This window comes from Colletes latitarsis, chromosome 5, assembly GCF_051014445.1.
Source record: "Colletes latitarsis isolate SP2378_abdomen chromosome 5, iyColLati1, whole genome shotgun sequence".
Lineage (NCBI taxonomy): Eukaryota > Metazoa > Arthropoda > Insecta > Hymenoptera > Colletidae > Colletes > Colletes latitarsis.
In genome coordinates, this window is record NC_135138.1 from 35,066,175 (window position 1) to 35,086,535 (window position 20,361).

Genomic DNA, 20,361 nt, shown 5'->3' on the forward strand with positions numbered 1-20,361 from the left:
TACAAGAGTTTTATTATTGAAAAATTGAGGGAATAAAAGCTTTGGTGACGCTATCAACGTGCAGTTAAGATTCGAAACTATCGATTTGAATACATACGAGTTATTCCACTTATGAGAAGAGATATCAGTGTACGAAGTATAGTACTTTTGGAATCTTCCATTTATATTTTTCTTTAACTGCATTGATAATGGAGTTCTGGCCTGTATCGCGAGGACAACCTTGTATAATGTTTTATTATTCTCCTTGTTACTAGAGCCTAATCTATTTCTTTTAAATAAATGAATAAATTCGCATATTTCCATTTCGATTGTTATTGAAAACAGTGGAACTTTTAACCTTTAATTGATCAGATGGGATAATGGTTACATAATCAGTCACTCAGTCTTCGACCAGAAATACAACTTAATACACTTCGCCTAAGTGATTTTACTTACAAATTTATTTTATATTTACTTCTTGAGCTGTATGTATAATATTAAAATATAAAAATTGCCAACGAGTAACAAATTAAAGAAGTATGCGTAATTTTTATTAAATGAAAAGTATCTTTTTGTATTAATTTTGTCCAGTTGAGTCCATTGCAGTAGTAATTCTATTACAGCACTGTTACGAGCAAAGCTTATCACTTTGTTAAATAATTGCCAGTTTTTCCTGAATATAAATCCGGCAGAAACACGGATTTGCGAACAAAGGGTTGTCACGTGTTTCTTAGTCCATTTAACAATTAATTAACGACAATGCAATTAATATTTAATGTAGAACGAGGATTTTCTGGAATAGCGTTGAATTGCTGTTTATTATTACATCTCTTTGCTACCATTTATACGCGAATTTCGATATACGTGCTTGAAGTGAACACTTTTGTACTCGAAACATTGTTCCCATTAATGAGAAAGTTTAAAGTGAATTTTAGATTTTTAGATTTCCAGAATCCAAAGTTAAGAACCGTTTCACTTTAATGAAAATAAGTTTAAATGCTAGCATTAAAAAACTGTACTAAAACCAGAGACGTAAATTAAGGTATGCGTTATGCGTTCATAGAATTTTAATAACGAAATCTTCACTGGCAAAGCAAGAATCTTGTAAGGCAAACAGAAATAAATCTAGCATTAGTAAAAGACGTGGAAATTTAATAAGATATTAGTAAATTAATTCTAGAATGGCTGAGATTGTAAATAATTTAATAATGTGATCTTATTTGACAGATCAACACTTGTAACATACATATTTTCTTCGTCCATTAAAAATTAAACGCAATCCATTCCAATTATTTAAAACAGTTACGTGTATACTGATCATTGTCGTACCTATCCTATTATATTAACATGTATGCTTCTACATTGAACATATTTACGAAGTATTTAAATTGCAAATGCCTAAAATATACAATTTTTTGAACTTAATATTCAGAGCGAACAATATAAATGAAATCGCGACGATCTCGCGTGTTCAGAACAGAAATTAAATTTTACTAAATAATAACGTTTCGGAGATATTTTATTTTTTATAAAATGAAAAAAAAAGAGAGAAGAAAAAAACAGATAACTGATACGAACGGAGCACATTAATGGAACGAGGCTGTCCTCTGTTTTTGAAAATAACCGACTCGAGGTAATATATTTAAACGTATCGCGGAGAAGGAACGCTCTATGGCGACTTGCTAAATATACCCGCGAGTTTATTTCCATTAAATTATTTAACGAGTTCCAGCAGGATAAAGTTGTCTAACGAAAGTCGAACGCCGAAGCAGTTCTGCGGAATTACTGAACTCGTTATCATTCCGACGACTTCCTTATCTGTTCAAGAAAGACCCTCGAACTATAACGATCCATTAATGAAACGTTCCATTTCTTCGCGCGAAAAAGTTACAATATGAAATGTCAAACTCGGGAACAAAACAATTAACCCTAACAATTATCATGTTTATAACAATATTAAAAAATACTGTCACTCGTCACCTATCTGTGAGTACGTTCTCACATTGTTCAATTGTTTATACATACCCAAACACACACACACAGATGACCCATTTAAATCGACCCACTAGAATATCCTCGAAACTGTTGGTGACAATAAAAAAATTTTCATATGCACATAATCTACTCCTGTAAATTTGCTTTTCCCGGAGCTGACAAATTGAATTTTTCATTTAATTCTTTGTTACAAAAAATGTTGAATGTATTTTAAAGTACTTCAATGGTACAAAATTCGGATGAAAAGAATTCCAGTATAAAAACAGAGCTTTAGAGGAATATACAGAACCAATAAACCGCCGTTGGTTCGAAACATTTAGACAAAAAAATATAAATATCCGAGATAAACCACAAGACTAAACCAAAAATCGACGAAGTCAGATTTTTTACGGTACTGTAGTTAGTTATAGAGAAAACTACTATTTACGAAAGTTTTTATTGAAATTTAAATTAATTTTCAATCAATTTAGTTTATAGGAATTGCTGAAACTTTTTTAGGTATATAGCGTCAAAGTAAATGTCAAAATAAACATAGAAAACAGCAAAAATTATAGTAGCTGATATAGTCATTGGATAGAGGATGAAATGCCCTTTAAAATGAGCGTTTGTACCAGTCGATAGGTCAATTAGTTCCCAAGATATAGCGATTTTAATTTCAAGTCGATGCGGTGGCTAGTTTCGGAGATATAAGGGTTCGAAGTTTTGTTTACATTTCGATGCGCTCGCGCGAGTTCATTCATCCCCCGCGCGCGTAGATAGTAGACAGTGCGTAGTAAATTCTTGGAAATACTACTACTTCCCGGTCACGTGACTGTCTCGACTCACGCGCGACAAGGAGGTACGACGCGACGCGTCAGACGAAGACAGCGATAGTCAAATTAAGAAAAATACCCTTTTACATAAATTACGATATCTCGAAAACGGAAAGTCCGATCGACAAAAACCAAAAACCACTTTAAAGGGGAAGGTTTACCGCTTCTAACAATGTCTCAATTATTTATAAAACACTAGTAGTTTCGGAACTGCAGGCGTCTAAAGTTTATGTATTTTTATTACGCGTGAATAGGCCTTTTCAAGACGGAGAGTGGAATTTTAAAAATTACCCCTTTACATAAATTACGATATCTCCGAAACGGGAAGTCCGATCGACAAAAACCAAAAGCCATTTTAAAGGGGAAGGTTTACCGCTTCTATCAGTGGTTCAATAATTAATAAAACACTAGTAGTTTCGGAACTACAGGTATCTAAAGTTTTAGTATTTTTAATACGCGTTAATAGGCTTTCGTACGTATATAATATTTATACCATTCAATCTTTACGTTCTTTTTAAAACGTATTCCTGCCAAAATATTCTGCACAATATATATTTTAATACTTTTCACTTTCTATGGTTCTCACGCTTTCCTCTTTGATATTAGAAAATACTGTCACATTCTATTAAATCAACCTCTCCAACGCCGGCATAAAGGATAATAGTAAGGTGGCATATTCCTTGTAGACCATTATGCATACTTAAACTTTTCTATATTTACTTTCCACGGTCTCAGCGCTTTCCTCTAGGAAATCAAAATGTTCTGTCAGAAACTTTTACATCAATGTAAAGAGTGCTATCGATGTCATATGTTCCCCATGGACCATCTTATATTCTCCATATACTTTTCTATCTGTTATCTCTGTGACCCCAGGAAAATTGTCTTGAAAATTCGAATATATAGTTCCAAGTTTTGCAGTGAATATTCTGAACTCCGTGTACAAGAAACTACGAAGAACGAAGAATTTTAATGCAAAGAACCGTCGTATTAACCACTATACAAAATATCTTGTCTATCCTTATTTTCTATGACAAACTGTGAAATCAATTTAAAGAACAATACTGAATTGACACGTTTATTGCAGACTATCCATTGTACTTTTTGAACTGTAATATTTTTTCTTTCTACGATACAACCAATTTCGTTTGTAATATCAAAATATCTTCTGTCAATATTTCAAAACAATCGCTTTCACGCCAATATGAAGGAGAACGCTAAGGTAACGCATTCCTCAGAGTCCATACTGTTCTTTATGTTTTTCTTCTGTGTTCTCGTTACTTTTCCTTCGTAAATTAAAGTGCCCCCTCACGTTTGCGTAGTAGAATATCCTCACCTTGAAATTAATTTGACTTTAATAAAACTTCTATTTCCCCAAGAGATTAAGCGATCCTTTAAATCAACGTTTCGCTCGAAAGCGGGCGCTATCGCCGGTTTCAAGTGACAACGTTGGCTTCAGCTTCCGTGATTTTACGATAAACTAATTTGCGAGGATTAGTGGCTTGCCGGCGCTCGGAACATGAGAAAAGCCCCCCATAAGCTCGACCACATCGAAGGAAGTTTAAATCTATTTACGACGCGTCCGATCGAGCGGTTACGAGTGTTGATAAGCAAAGATGTCGTTGATTAACATTGTACGAACAAGGTCAGATGCATCCTGGATGAATCAGGACCGACGTGTTGGGCCAATTACCGTCCGAATATCTATCGTCGCGCTCGAGGTTCTAAACTCCGTAAATTTCAAGTGGGTCATTGAGATCGATCCGCGACCAAATAATCGTCTGGAAAATGAGAGTAGGAACGAAAGTGTTCCCTCCTTGGGAGCAATATCAGAGGGAAGTTCGTTAATTTCGTTCGATCGTTTACGGATTTGGTAATTCATTTTCTAACCGAGAGAGACAGAGAGAAAAAATTTAGAGGTCTACGAGCGGGCGAACAAATAATTTTCCTTAACGCGCTTTCGATGCGATTTCAAGCATTCCCTTTTCCCCTTTCGATGAACATAATCGAAGGAAATTTAAAGTCTAACAGAGCAAGACAAAGTGGATTTGAGAACACCTAAAAATAAATCGATATTTTGATTATCGTCGAATAACGTTACAGGAAATAAAAGACTGAGTATTATCTGTTATTTTTGCTTCGTAACAAATTAGGTCTGCTACTGATATTCGTATACTTCAAAAACTCGAGATCGCTTCTTGTTTGTTAACAGTAATTGGCGTATCCTAAATCCATCGGATCGTCAGAGTTCAGACCAGTTTCGTATAATTAACGAAGCGTACAATCTGCATTACGTAATGCACCATACAGTAATTGCGGGTGAAATGTGACTCTACACGCAACATCGTGTTTAATTAAAAGAAAAATGTGACGCTTTTCAGAAGTACAAGAACGAGCAATTATTTTGCAATCCTCGATCAGGGTAAGTGAAAACCGATTACACAGAACAGGAGTTTTCAGGAGTTTCCAAGTACTTCTCAACTTTCCTCGTAACATTTGATGATGTACTGGAAACTCTGGCCTATTAAAAATTGAATTGTTGACGGAAGTTTGCGACGAGAATGATTTTTGAGATTTATAAAGTTAAAATCACATTACGAGCTAAGCATCGAATGCGCTTCAGTTGTTTCACGAGAGTTAGAAATTTTCTTCCACGTTTTTTAACGATCCCCAGAAGGTCTACGAAATGTTTATACTTTTTTTTTTTATTGGTACTTCTGACGCGAATTAATAGTCGTGTGTATTAACATACGTTTATCGTATCAATCCTTTTCTATTTTAAAACATTGTTACTTTTTTAATGTGAATATTTAACTGAATTATCGTGGTCAAAGTTGGATCAAACTTCGATATATAAATAACTTACTTTTTGTGGCTTATAGTTTTAGAGATACAAAGGTAACGTTAATTATCTGTTAAAAAACCGCAAATATTTCGTCACAGGGATTGAAATATAATAAATCTGATACCGTTTGAAAATGAAACGTTCTTCAGTTTATCGTAGAAATCCGGATTTTTCTCCGGAACGAACAAGATTAAAGTGGACACGCGATCAAAAGAGGCAAATATTTATTTTGTTCTCTAATGCGCTTTGCTGACTCGCAGAGGCTTTGTTGGCGACTTGCCTTCGCTTTTTTCCGGTCTTGTTACTCATACACTTGAAATCCCGAGACAATTATCTCACACATTTTATCTCCTACTTGTTTAACTATTTGTCTACAATTTTTAGATACTTTTACGTGCCAGTTAAATTTATCGTTTGAACGAAACTATATAATTCAGTAATCGAGTAAAATATATTTATGATTATTTGAATGTCGCGTTTGTTGTCTAATACATTCAAATAAAATGTTTGCGCGATCTTTTTTAATATTTCAAATGGTGTCACGGGGATAGGAGTTATTTAGAAGTAAAATTAATATATGAAAATAGTAATAGTTTTCGAAACTCTTAATCCAGCTCTCGAGGCTCCTCAAGTCAAATGGTCGGAGTAGAAAAAATCACGAAAGTTTAATAGGAATTTCAGTGCAAGGTGCACAGCCTCTGTGTATATTTGTACACCTATCTCGTCGTAGATTTGATACGAAACGATCTAGTTTAGTGTGAAAGAATTTCTGTGTGCAGCCGGCCATTCGATTTACAATAGACGACAAATCTGGTTTCAACAGAATGGTTCGTATCGCCTTCCAAAACTTCGTTAGATCGTTGAATCGTAGGATACTCTGTTAGAGATTCCATTGTGGAAATGTGGTATAAAATTTTAGGAAATCGACAGTGGTTCTTCAACAACTTCGTACAAGTATCTATCGATATCTTATTTCGTCTTTTGAATTCTTACACACTCGTAAATCTAATCTATCTAGCCGTTTAATAGTCGAAAAATTTGTATTTTCTATCTTCGTAGCAATTTTTTTCAACCATAGCCATTGTTTGAACTCAAAAAATGTGTAGCTGGTTTCCTTCAGCGAGTTAAAAAATACAAGAAAATGCTAAAATTAGCCGATTGGCCCGGAGCAGTCGCTTTCTCGTTTTTTAGACTTTTTTTGGGTGGGTTTCCCGCCTCGTCTATTTGTTTTATCCGGTCGAACGCAGACCGTTGATCACTGTAGGTACGACACAATTCGTTCGAAAGCCATTCGTTCGATCCATGTAAATGCATTTTTAGTTGCACGTATCACGATATTTAGGTATCCGCGCAAAACGAAAATTTTCAAACGCGATATCCCCAAAACTCCATTTGCTACTGATTTAAAGGAGAATTTCCATTCATCTGAGAGTCATTCAAATAAAATATAAATTTCGTTTTCTTGCGTCCGACTGTACGCTAAAATATTTACTGTCCAGTCTCTTTTGGCAAATATTTCCCAAACGATCTGTCCAATGAAAAAAATAGATCGCCCCTCGTCGTCGTGTATCGCCAGCCCCGTTGTTTATACGTCGCTACGACGATCATTTTCAACGATCTAACCTGGCGCGACATTTACTCTTTTTCACGGCACAGTTTTTTTTTTTGCACGGTTCCATTCAAACGTGGACCATAGAAATTTATTTTGTCGACGCCGCGACGAGTAAAATATAAATGTAAAGTGCCAATTGTTGCGCGGTATGACGACGGTAATTGGCCGCTATTCAAACAATTTCATCGCGTCATAGATTTCACGTGTGCGAGATTTCAATGGTCGCGAGCGACACGAATTTTATTTCGTTTACTTTTCTTTCACGCTCAATGGCAAACAGCAGGCATATAATGACAATCGTTACAAAAATAGCATCACGCGAAAGTAAACATCGTACATTAGCTTATTACACTAATACGGTCGTTTAACTACGCAGCAAAGCCTCTGAAATCTCTTACTTTGTAGCAATGTCGTTGCTTTTACCCTTTCCTAAATTCTTACGTACTCGAGCCATTACTTCCTAACTGCTTATTAGGAAACCGTGCAAGACGGCGTTATTTTCTGTCAGAAATAACCTTGACTGCAAACGGAAATGAAAAACATTCGTCGCAATTAGGGATCCTCGATGGGACTTTATTGCAAAAATGCAAAATAATGGAAAGCAAAGCAATTTCTAAGCGTGTCGTGAAAAACATTAACAAAATATTTCGATGATATTACGAATGTTCGCTATGGATCTTTGCAAGCTTATTGTTATAACGATATCGACTTGTGATTTCTGTGTTTGTTTTTTTAAATAAATAGTATCGTTGATCTGCAAGAAATTAATTGTAAATAAACGAAGGAATCTGGCTTCCTGTATTTTTTCGAAGGGGCTCGCGATCTCTTTGACGAAGATACATTAGCTTCTGTGCGTGTTCAAGTTGCGAGTTCTCGTCTACGTCATTAACACGGCGTCACGAACGCGATATTCGTCGTGTTCCCGATACACGGTCGTTAACAAGCCTTGGAAAATGCAGCCAGTCAGGCCGAAAAAGTTGTTCCCGTACGCGACCAAATGGGAAATTACACCTCGCCGGAATATGTTTCCTACGACACAAAGGCTCGAGATGAAAGTCTACCGATGTCAGGGTTTTAATTTCCTGTCGGTTTAATTTACCACAAAATATATACATCATATTCAGAATACATCCCATCATGCTGGACCAACTTCTGTGGTGTTTTTGGGAACACGAAAACAACGAAAAAATTAATTAAAAATTCTTTTCACGCATTAAATTATCATTAAACAACAGAAAGATGTACGGTGTTTAAAAAAATAAACACACGATAATAATTACTTCGAGACACTGCAGGTAATTCACGTAATTTATCAGGGAAGAAATCTTTTAAATGTAAAATTCCATGCAAAATGGAACATTTTACTGTGCTAAGTGAATACGGTAATCTTGCTTTCGTCGACCCATTGACAAATGGTTCTCACTTTGTTAGTCGAAACAACGAGTTAATTGTAAGGATTCGTTAGATTTACACTTTGATACGGTGCAATTAAGGAGGCGAGGGATTCGAAGAATCTCACGCTTTGAATTTACTGTTATTGTCTTAATCCTTAGACGGTCACACGATTCTTCCTTTCTAAAGTACTACGTTGGAACCATAATTAACTGCGTCAGGAAAAAAGTGCATTGAAAATTTTTTCACGAATTATAAAGCACAACGAATCGATCAACGTAGTTTATATCGTAGTTTACGAAATGAAGTTCGTTTTATGCAAAGAATTCCAATCTCTTTACCCTAAATCCTTAATTCCATATCTCGTAAAGTTTCTCCGGGTCACGGATCATAGATCTTGAGCATCGAGTTCTATTAAGCATAACGTTTACGCAGAGCTTCTTAGCGTTCGCGACGCTGCCGGTATTTAATTACCCTCTGTCTTGCGAAACGACTCGATTCATGCTTAGAAATCCGCTACACGGGTCTCGAGAAGCGGTTCTAATTCCTACGAAATGAACCCCTAATTGAGCCAGCCGACACGTTTTAATCCCAACGATTAATTTGTCCCACGAAACACACAACGTTGTCTACCGTACGATGTCCGAAGTACAAACTGTTGTTGACATGTAAATATCGTTGCAACCGTATCTATGATGCACATGAAATTTCATCTACGTCCTCGAAGCAAATGTAAAGTAACGAGGACGTTGCACTGCTAATACAAATTAGAAAATAATAATAGATAAAAGTTCAAAATCTATGCCAAATGCTAGAGTTTCCTTGCAAAACGCATATACCCTAAATCTTTTAGAGGAAAATAGAGAAACTATTCCAACTGAAATATCTGAATGTAAGATATTTTCTTCAATAAATTTTATCACGTACTAAACTTCATTAGTTATGATTTGGTAAAGATGAAAAATCTTCTGTTGCTTCGACCAAAAAATACTCTGTTTCTGTACTTTCCCTATGGCATATTTTTCACGAAAATGTTGTCTACTTTCAATTGTAGTACAACTCAACGGAGATACATTTCCAAGAGAACAACCGCTTAGCAAGCGTTCTTCCTTATTTTTCTCGCGACACAAAAATACATGCTGTCATCATTCTCTCCTTTACAACCACCATGAAAGGAACTACCGAATAAGATATCGTCTTCTTCCCGCAGAAAACTAATCCTTAACTGCCGACAATTCTTTTGTAATAGTTGCTGGGTTAATGTACAAGAAACGTTGACACTAATGTGAGCGGAAATAACGTTTAAAAAAAGAAGTCGTTTGAACACGGTACGACTTGGACGCCAGCGCAAGTAGAAATAGCCAGTATTGGTCGGACGTACCATGGAAATTAAATTCAATCGCGCGCATATCCAGCAAATTTCCTAATTAAATAATCCTGAAAACGAACCAATAAACCAATAAATTTCATTTCACATTTACAAATGCCTCTTTCACGTAATATTATTATGCTAAATAAAATTCAAAGATTTGTAAGTACATTATAGGAAACAATACACGAGTATTATATTATAATTCGCCTAATGAATTGTACGTTTACCAAAAGTTATTCACAATTACCTATAAACGAGATTTTCGAGTGTTTCAACAAGCGTAAAATCCCTACAGGGAAATTCTTCGACTTTCAAGGGTTAATTTTGACTCTTTGTGCCCGTTTCTCCCAAAAGACTCGATCCCAGTGGTTCGTGGGCCACGACGTCGATGGCTCTCGTTCGAAAAGCAACGTTTACAAGGGAACGAGCGAGGATAGAATTTAACACGGAAAAAATAGCGAGCTGCGTTGGCAAAGGAACAGGAGGAGGTCGTAGGAGTGGACGTTCTCGCTCGCGCGACCTCCTTGTTTCTTAGAGCGGTGGTAGACACCTACTCGTTAACCCCCGGAGACGGGAAAAATGTAACAAAGGGATGGCGGATGAGGAAAGTACGGTGGAAAAGTCTCCGGTGTGTAATTACTGGCTGAATTCTTATTACTCGACGAGCGCGAGCACTCCCTACAGGCCTGTCCCCACATTTATCTTTCTTTCTCTTCTGTCTACATCCCGTTATGTCCTTTACGATCCGTTGCTTTCGAACCGCGCGTTCCCTGCAACCGCAGGTGCGGCTTGATTACCGCCCATTCTGCTGCGATAGCGAAAAAAAACGTTACTTGTCTTTCTTCCCTCTTATCTGGAAGGAAATTAGGGAAGACGCGTCGGAAAGATTCAACGGGGATGCTTAAATCGCGGAACACGTCCAGTCTATTTCGCGCTAGACTTGATATTTTTCACGCGTCGCGCGCCAAACTAATTTTATGCGACCGGCGAAAGAGGATCGATCATTTTGAGATAATCCTTTGGATAAAACCTGAGCTCCTTTTAGGTGAACTCCAGGACACTGCTACTTCTGAATTTTTGTTCTGTATTCGTATCTTTGAAAGAGTTATAGTAATAATAAATTAAGTTTCTCAGAAAACATTAGATTTAAGAAATGTTGCCAGCGAAATTTTATACCACAAATTTTAATAGCACAGAGACTGCGCTGCAATATCTAATTAAAGAATTTTCTTGAAAAGGATCCCGTAAGAGAAAACGACGAAATAAGTAAATTGCTTTGAAAGTTTAAGTTTGAGTCTTTCTCAGTATATAGTTCTGTTTGAACTGATGATTAAATGGCTCTTAGGGAACTTATTTCTATGCGACGTGAAGTCTGAATTTATCTGGAAATAAACTAATATATTTTAACAGTGCAACCCCTTCCCCATAAACGAGATGTTAAACTGTGTAAAAATTCACGCGTGAACGATGCTTCTGATACGTTTATCGCGTTCAACGCGGGAAAAGTTTTCGTAGTATAATCACCGAAAATATGTCTGGCGTGCAATTGATGCCTCGAGTTCTTATTACTCGACGCGAGCACACCCCACAGGGTGTGTCAGACCATTCTTCTACTTTTTCAAACGAAAGACAGCGACGTGGTACGGTTTAATTACGCCAACAGAATTTAATAATCTGAAAAAATGTGATAATGGAGGAGGACTCCCTGTCCTAGCATTCCCAAATTAATATCGTCAATGAACAAAGGGGACAACGTAGGTATAGTTTTAAAATTTCATTAAAAGTTGTATGCAAATTTCTTTTTTTCCGCGAAAATTTTTAAATTCATTATCATGCCTGTTCCAGTTAAACTTTGTTACAAGTTTGTTGACAGTCGTGCTTTTTACATGGGAATTCGCTAATATTCTCCCATATTTATTCCGTGTTACATTAACGAACGTTATAATTCATATTTTCTATATAAACTGCACAATTCATTGGATTTAAAAATCAAAGCTTGGAAAGTACGCGAAAAATATCAGCTGAAGGCGTCTTTTCTAATTATGCAAGTTTACGATAAAGCTCGTCACTCCTATTAGGGCACTGATGATATTACGATGTTTTATATGTTCTACTCTACACGCTATTCTCGAGGTTTCATTTATGCAAAGACCGCCTCGTCATGCAGCGAGAAATACTATTACTTTTGTACCTTTCGCAAGAACCGTGGTCGTTCTTCTTCTTAGACCGGAATTTCTAACAATTAAACGTGCACCCGTTATTCTACCCTTCCTCGTCGTTTAATTAGAATGCAAATGGCAGCGAAAAATCTCAGCTGTTGCAGCCAGATTCGTGATATGCAAATATCCCTATTTTCTGTACGACGCGACGTTTGGAAACCCTTTCTCTCTCCTTTTTCTCCAACATCAAACTCTTTCCAATAAGCAGAATGCAGGAAACCTCGTGCCAATAATGGATGTTTAAAATCCCGGCCATACTAGTCTCTCGATCCCAGAGATCCATCGGTCAAAATTTAATTTCACGATTGCACATCCGACACGCGAACGATATTATACGGTCGGTGCACCGCACAACATTCCTGCAGCGTATAAAATTTCATCGCCCGCATTTAAATATCCAGGAAATGCATTCGTGTCGTATGCGTGATCCACTTTATATCAGCGAATGTATTAATTCAGCATTCACGCGTACGGTACTGTACAGAAATATTTATTACAAGATGCATCGTTCAAGTACAACACGACGACTTTTACCAAATTTACATGTAAAATTCTTCGCATGGAAACATTTAACACATATTGTTTTATATGGTTTCGCGTCCAGAGTCGGGCAAAACGTAATCTGATTAATAGCAGTAATCTTGATTCCTACGGATACGGTTACATGTAATCACGCTGTAATTGTACTGCAATCAGGGGGCGATTACACGATAATTTGATAGTTACTGTACGCTTGAAAGATTCACAATTGCGATTACATAGCAATTAGACATTAATTATCATGTGACTATATTATAATTACTCTATGACTATATGTGATCGGATTAGATTCTGCCTAATTTGGTTCCTAACTAGATCAAACAAAAATTGTGTATCTTTTAATGACAAATAAGCATATAGTTTGCCAAAATATACTGTGCATTATTAAGATCGTCTTGTTCGTTAACACGAATTTCTGTATTTCCATCTAACACGTGCGAACTCGCGATCGCCAGTGTGAAGCCACGATTAAATGTTTCACTTTTGGAAAACTTATATTCAAGGTAGACTCTAGAACACAATTAAGAAGCAGGACTCTCGACGTAATGTAAGAGGTACTAAAACAACCGAGAACTACGTTTCGACACGCGACGCGTAAAACTTCCAGCAAGTATCGCGAGCACTGTATGGCAAGTAACGTATTGCGAGAAAAAAACAATAATATTTCTGTTTATAGACAAAATATGAAACGACCTGAATAGGAAGTCCAGCACGGATAGATTAGAGCGTGAATGTTCTGTCCCGAGGGGTACTATGACGTAAAGCGGACATTTCCGGACTCCCGTGTTGCAGCCCAGTGACATATCTGTGTGTACTTGACTTACAAGGAACACCACCCAGCTGACAATCTCTGATTTTGATTAAACTCGACACACGGATAGAGCACTGATACTTACTTAACGCACCTTTTCCCCATCTTCGTATTTAAGAAATGAAAACTAACCCTACTATTATGAACACACGTTTAATCAAAGAAATATCAGGTCACAGATAAGTGAAACAACTAAGACTTTACAGTAACAGTGATCTAAAATTATATTTATGTGGAATTTAATTTTCTTCGAGGTTTAAATATCTATAAATAACTTTAATTTGACCGATTTTGTTCGAGATACAGTTCAATCTCCAGATGAGAATGGAAAAACTAAGTATAAAGTGTCACTCGAACCGCGTCTAGTCGCAATTATATTAAATAATATATAAACACGTACACCAGCAACTGAAGTTTTCACGTCCCAGGATATTTGTGCCACCAGAGAAGAAACGATCGTCGCTGAAGCACTGCACGATCTCGAGGTAGTTACAGAGAAAATTATTTGTTGTTCGCAGCAGGAAGGTCAGGTAGAGACTAGCACGCAGCGTAACCAGAAAAATTTCGTTTTCGAGGAGTGGGGAAGGCAGTACGACGCGAGAGGCCCACTATCGTCGTGGAAAATGGTGGGAGAAGGAACGAGTGTCCCCCACTTCTCAATATTCTTTACCCCCTTTGCTCTGACTATTCCAACCGATACTGGCCCAAATGGCCACTTTTATCAGGTACTTTTTTGTATTTTATCTAAAAACATAGTTCTGCAACAGCATCAAGAATATTCAGCATGGGGGAAGGTGCAAGTCTTTATTTAAGACAGCGAATAATCTTTTAAAATATACCCCAATTACAACACCCTTTTTTATAGGCAGAATAGTAAAAAGATTGAAACTCAATTTCGTCATTCTTGATTTTCGTCTTATTTTGGCATGTGGAATCATCTTGTAAACACTGCCCACCCGTAAGTAATCACCCTGTGTAACCGTGAGAGTATTATTAATAGATCGGCGAGGAATTATCGATGAAATGAGTCCAAACATGACCTTATTCACGCTATCTTTCATTATACATAGTAGAAAGTTTTTCAAAAACGATTCCAAGATTGTATAATTAATAATGATCATCTTTGATCTTCTTTTAATTGAAAAACTTTTATCAATTAATTGCTAATACTCCCACGAATACATTGAAAAATATTTAAACGACTTAACGAGAGATTACTGTTGTTAGAACTTCGATTTATCGTTTCTGTGGTCTAATTGTAACATTTTAAATTTCGCATATTTTTCGTGGGAACGTAATAATCACAGTTATGCATCTGCAGCCGTTTGCGAACGACTGAAGCAGTTGGACGTGTCATCTGCAGAACCGAATCCATACTTATAATAAAATAGTGGGGCGTTTTGTCATTCGGGACGTTTTACCTAGTTCGTGGAGCCGTGAAGCGTTTATACTTTCCAGATATTACCCTGATTCTTCAGTCTTCCACTTTAGTCTTCAGTTCTGGCTTTTCTGAGCATTTCAGCGACTCATTAGGCCCCGACGTATGACGTCCCGTCGCTTCTGTATTGCACTGTAACATACCAGGAATCGTAATTTATTAGCAATAATCGTTTCCATTTAATTATTGAATTATTTTTCATTTCATAGTAATAGTAGAAGAGATTAGAGTAAATAGACACATAGAAATTTTTACAACATGGGTATTTGCATAGACGAATCAGGAGAACAGGAAATGTGTTTCTATTTTCCAAATATGAAAGTCAACATTCTATACACGCTGTCGATTCGAACAAATTTAAGAATCGAAAACGAACATCGAGTTGCTTTATGAAATTGTAAATGGGTTTGATTGCTGTTCGTGACATTTTTTCGTCGTAAATGAGAAACGTATGATTGCAACGAGATTTGATTTGCTCTGAAATATGCATTCTTCGGTTATCGGTTTCACGGGTTATTATCCAACAGTTTCGTTTGTGCATAAATTTTTAAGGCTGTAACTACGCGCCAGGTTTTCGTTCTCCGTAACAACGTACGTACGATTTATCGAGAAAATTGAATTCATACTTTTATAGAAAATCATAAGGGAGAAAGTTGTTTTTTTTATAATATTCGCGATACCTTTTTCAGTCGAGCATTAAATGCAAAATATATCCAGCACGGTATTCAGTTAATATTTTTTAACAAGATCTTGCGCATTATGGTGGAATGTGACGTTTTATCGATGGAAGATATTAAAAGTATTTCATCAGATTCATATTTCACGATGGGAACTGTTAATCCGAGACGCGATGAATGAAAAAAGTATTCAAATCCTTTCGTTTTCCTCGGGATTTCATAAGAAACGTCTTATTTAAATCGCAATAGGTCGCCATTTGTTAAAATTCCGATTATATATTCTGCAAAATATTTCTTCATACTTGAATAATAGAATTATAAAAAATACGTTATCCCCATTTTCGTTTCTTTAACTTTCTAAATGGGGATTGTTAAGATTATTTTTTATATTTAGCTTGAAAATTAAGAATGATAAAGACGATGTTACATAGATTATATCAAAATATTGTTTTTATTCCATTCAATGAAGTGTACGTTACTTTGATCGTTAAGCTTTAATTAAAAAGTACGGTCGACGAGTCGTCTAAATATTTACTTAATATTCTTTAAATATTTCTCCCAACAGAAACCTCTAACGAGCTACAGGTTCGCGTATGCGAAAACGAATACGATATAATATTTTATGAGGTATGAATATTGCGCGTCGTACATTTCCCTCTTAATTCTTTTCATTCTCTCGCCCCTGCACATTCCACGCACACGTTCAAAATCGTTCGCATGTTTTGTTATACAAGAAAATTTCAGAAAGTCTTTCTTATGGAACAACACATTTTGAAATGTTCTAATTACATTCAACTATTAGAAAAGAATATTTTGTCTAATATTACATACTGAATATTTATCAATCCCACTTCGTTGTTATATTATTTTCGTCGTACATTAAAACCAATCATAAAATCTATTTTTCGTGAAGCTGCTGGTACCTACCAAAATTGTGAAACAACAATAGTATAACTTTCCAATTTATTTTTCGTTCGACGAAACACAGTACGAATTCCTTGTTCTATAAATAACATACTTGTACACAGAATGTTCGGCCATTCCTGGGAAAAATTTTAATGGGAGCTTCTACAGGCCAAAATAAGACAAAAATCAAGAATACTAATTTGTTGATGGAGGCATCGTTAAAAATTTATTAACGTTTAAATTTCCGCCCGTATTGAATTTTTTTCTCGAAATTGCGTAGGATTTCGGGGGTATGTCTATTCACCAAAAATACTAGTAATCGACCCCCGCAAATAAAAATAATTTTTTTAAAACGATTTGAAATGTTTTAATTTCGCCGAAAAATTTGTCCACATTCCTGAATTTTTTTCTCGAAACTGCGTAAGATTTCGGGGGTATGTCTATTCACCAAAAATGCTTCTAATCGACCCCCGCAAATAAAAATAATTTTTTCAGAACGATTTGAAAAAAATTTTTTTTCGCCGAAAAATTTCAGGGAAACATATCAATGTATGGTCAGACATTTTCAGTGAGGAATTTTTTTCTCGAAATTGAGTAGGATTTCGGGGGTATGTCTATTGACCAAAAATTATTGCAATTGACCCTAGCAACTAAAAATAATTTTTTTAGAACGATTTGAAAAAATTTTTTTTCGTCAAAAAATTTCTTCACCTACTCGAATTTTTTTCTCGAAAGTGCGTAGGATTTCGGGGGTATGTCTCTTCACCAAAAATGCTTATAATTGACCCCCGCAACCAAACATAATTTTTTCAGAATGATTTGAAATTTTTTAATTTAATTTTTTAACGAAGCCTAGATCAAGAAATTGATATTCTTGATTTTCGTCTTATTTTGGCCTCTAAAATCTCTCATTAAAATTTCTTCCAGGGTTGGTCGAACACCCTGTATATAGTCACACATTCGTAACGGAAAGTATGCCGACAAACCCGCAAAGCGTACCTTTCGATGCTAAATATTGGAGCTTGGCAAAAAATGAGATTAATGACACATTGATCAACAGCGTATAACGAATTATACATTTACGAAAATCAACAGAAAATAATTGGTCAGTTACAAAACATTAAACAAACAGCTACTTATTCGCAGAAAGAAAATTAACGTACTGTAAACTGGCTAATTGACTAAATATAGGTACAAGAACGTGTCTACCGTAGCTGTTGATAAGTTCATTAAAAATTCGATCGCCTACAACAACCTAATATATTTTGCGTCGAGCGTAACTTACGAAGTAACTCGATATAAATGTGAACGAACAATGCTATAGGAACAGTCATTTTGTGGACCGACGGATCTTTCTTTGGTTTACCAGGCTCAATAGTATTTTGTCCGTTTCAACCTTTTCCCTTTTTGACATTTCTATTTCGCCATCGTTATTTCTTCCTCTTTGATTGCTCATGTATGATCGTGCCTCCGCTTCTTTGCTTGCGCCGCGCCACGTCACGAGTATGTGGAAAAGGGAATTTACGAAAGGGCAAACATCGAGCAAAGAAAAATATGAAGATGTGGATTCGGCTGCGCGCTTTTGCAGATGCAAGACTTCGTGGAATGGAATGAACGAAAGGGGAAAAAACAGGAATACGTGCTCCCGATGCGAAATCACTGCGGAACTTGTGTGTCCCGAAGCTCTCGAACGGTCGTAAGGCATCATTTTTCCCTCCCCCTCCTTTCCCCAAACGCGTGTCAACAGTTCGAAATGAAATTGCCAGTCACTGAAATTACGTTTCCAATCTTCTTCGTAGCGATTTCTATTACACGGAGATGTCAGTGTCCCGTTGAGAAATTTAACAATAAATTAACGTTACACACGTCCTTGGAAAATATTTCATCGAGTGAATTTTGTAAATCTTTTGTAATCACGATGGATAAAATGATATATTAAATTCGAATAATATTTGTTTCGTCCATAAAACGATTAGCGGAACTTTTAGATTTTCGTTTCGCGACGAAAGTTTCTGCTTGTACGTGGTTTCTTTGAACAATTTAAAGAGTTTACGAGAAACATTACGCTCCATTGTTCGAGATTTTGGAAGACGGATTCGAGCGAAAAGATAGATTCTGGGAAGTATTTGTCCTTTTTCGGCGGAACCAGTAACGATCGTGTAAAAAGTTCTGCGAACTTCTGCTTTCCAACTTATTGTTAGCTTTTTGCGCGTGCCATTATCGGAATAATACCTGCTTCTTGCAAAGTGTCGTCGTTTATAAGAAAAATGCGGAACATTCATGAGGGAAACATAAATTCTGCCTTAGGTCGTAGTATAAAAAGTGGGGATAAAAAAGTTGATTAGGGGAAAGAATGCGACGCGACGGGAATAAAAATTCGAGATTGAAGCGTTCACGACGAAAGCCACTTACGTCAGTTATAATGGAATTTCGAAATATTGTCGATCTACGGTGGTTATGTATAATAATATTTTATACGCTGTTTAAATTAACTGAATTACGATAGATAATTACGGAGGTGAAATCTGTGGTTCAGAATTATTAAAAAAGTAACGAACAATAAAAATAGACAAAATATAATTTTGATTTTTTAAAAAGCATGAGACTTTTATTTGGGCAAAATTAATCCAAATTCCACTCACGTGCATTGGTTGCATTCTAGAAGTAATATTAATAAAATTGAATACTTTGTGGAAAAGTTATTCGAAACTATAGTTCTGTTACTGATCAAATTGACCCGTACAGTACACAAGTGTTAAACTATGCGGAATTACGGGGATTACTTTAATGTAGTCGGTATCAATTTAATTCAAATCAATATCAATCCACAGCGAAACTTTTCCCTTTGTGCATCCTTTTTCCACGCCAGGACTGTGATAAGCGTGTATAATTTTGCATATATTTTCGCCAGTCTCATGAATAATATACACTACTATCAGAACTCTGTTGCATTTCAAATCTAACACGTTGTAAAGTCTTTTACATTCAAAGCATTAATATGTATGAGATAAAAATTTCCGCTGGTGCTTCTTATAAACTGAAACTATTTGGCCATTTAAAACAATGCCTTGCACTGTACAAAGACGACACTTTCGCTCGTACATTTCATTCACACTGTTAAAAGGACAATGGAGGAATAGAGTAAAAAATTAGCATACTATTTTATTCATACTCACGATACTAAGAAGAGGGAGTTGTTAAAAAAGTCGATTACCTTTTTATTATTTTCGTCCTATATCTTTGTATCAATTTAATTTTTTTTATCTGAATTGTATACTTAAATTCAGTTATTCGCTCAAAAGAGATTATTGCGAAATATACGATTGTTTTTGCAAAATATATTCAGACCGTAGGAATATTCCAACATAATTCTCTCGGTATATAGATAGCTGTCGGCGTGTGTAAATTTCGTTTAAGACGTATTGTCAGGATTTGAGATAGTTGCACTTCGCAAACTCCTTCCTAAGTCGATCCTAAGACACTCAAAAGGCAACTTGGGTGTTGTAGTCATTAATTTCGTATGACACGGACACGCGAGAAGCCGTGATGCTTTGCACCCTTTACAATGAGATCCCGTGCATGTATATTCTTAATTAACGCTTAAAATCACGAAATTTCCCAAAGGACAATATTTACTGACTGACGGTACCCATCATCTGTCACTTATGCAATTTCATCGCATGAAAATGCATATTCGGTTCGGTCAACGTCATTTTAAACGTTAATTAGTCATTATAAAAAAAAAGCAGAGAATTTTCAACGTTAT

At 36.0% G+C, this 20,361-nt stretch overlaps 1 protein-coding gene and 1 long non-coding RNA gene across 3 annotated transcripts in view; one reads left to right on the forward strand and one right to left on the reverse strand.

Moving 5' to 3' along the window:
• Nachra7 (nicotinic acetylcholine receptor alpha7 subunit) overlaps positions 1-20,361 on the forward strand; it is a 189,389-nt gene that overhangs the window by 93,361 nt on the left and 75,667 nt on the right. The gene's annotated exons all lie outside the window — the stretch shown is intronic.
• The window catches only part of LOC143341758 (uncharacterized), a 129,736-nt gene that overhangs the window by 25,163 nt on the left and 84,212 nt on the right, over positions 1-20,361 (reverse strand). The window contains exon 2 of the long non-coding RNA XR_013079674.1: positions 14,996-15,144. This is a non-coding gene — a long non-coding RNA (uncharacterized LOC143341758). The remainder of the gene's footprint in view (positions 1-14,995; positions 15,145-20,361) is intronic.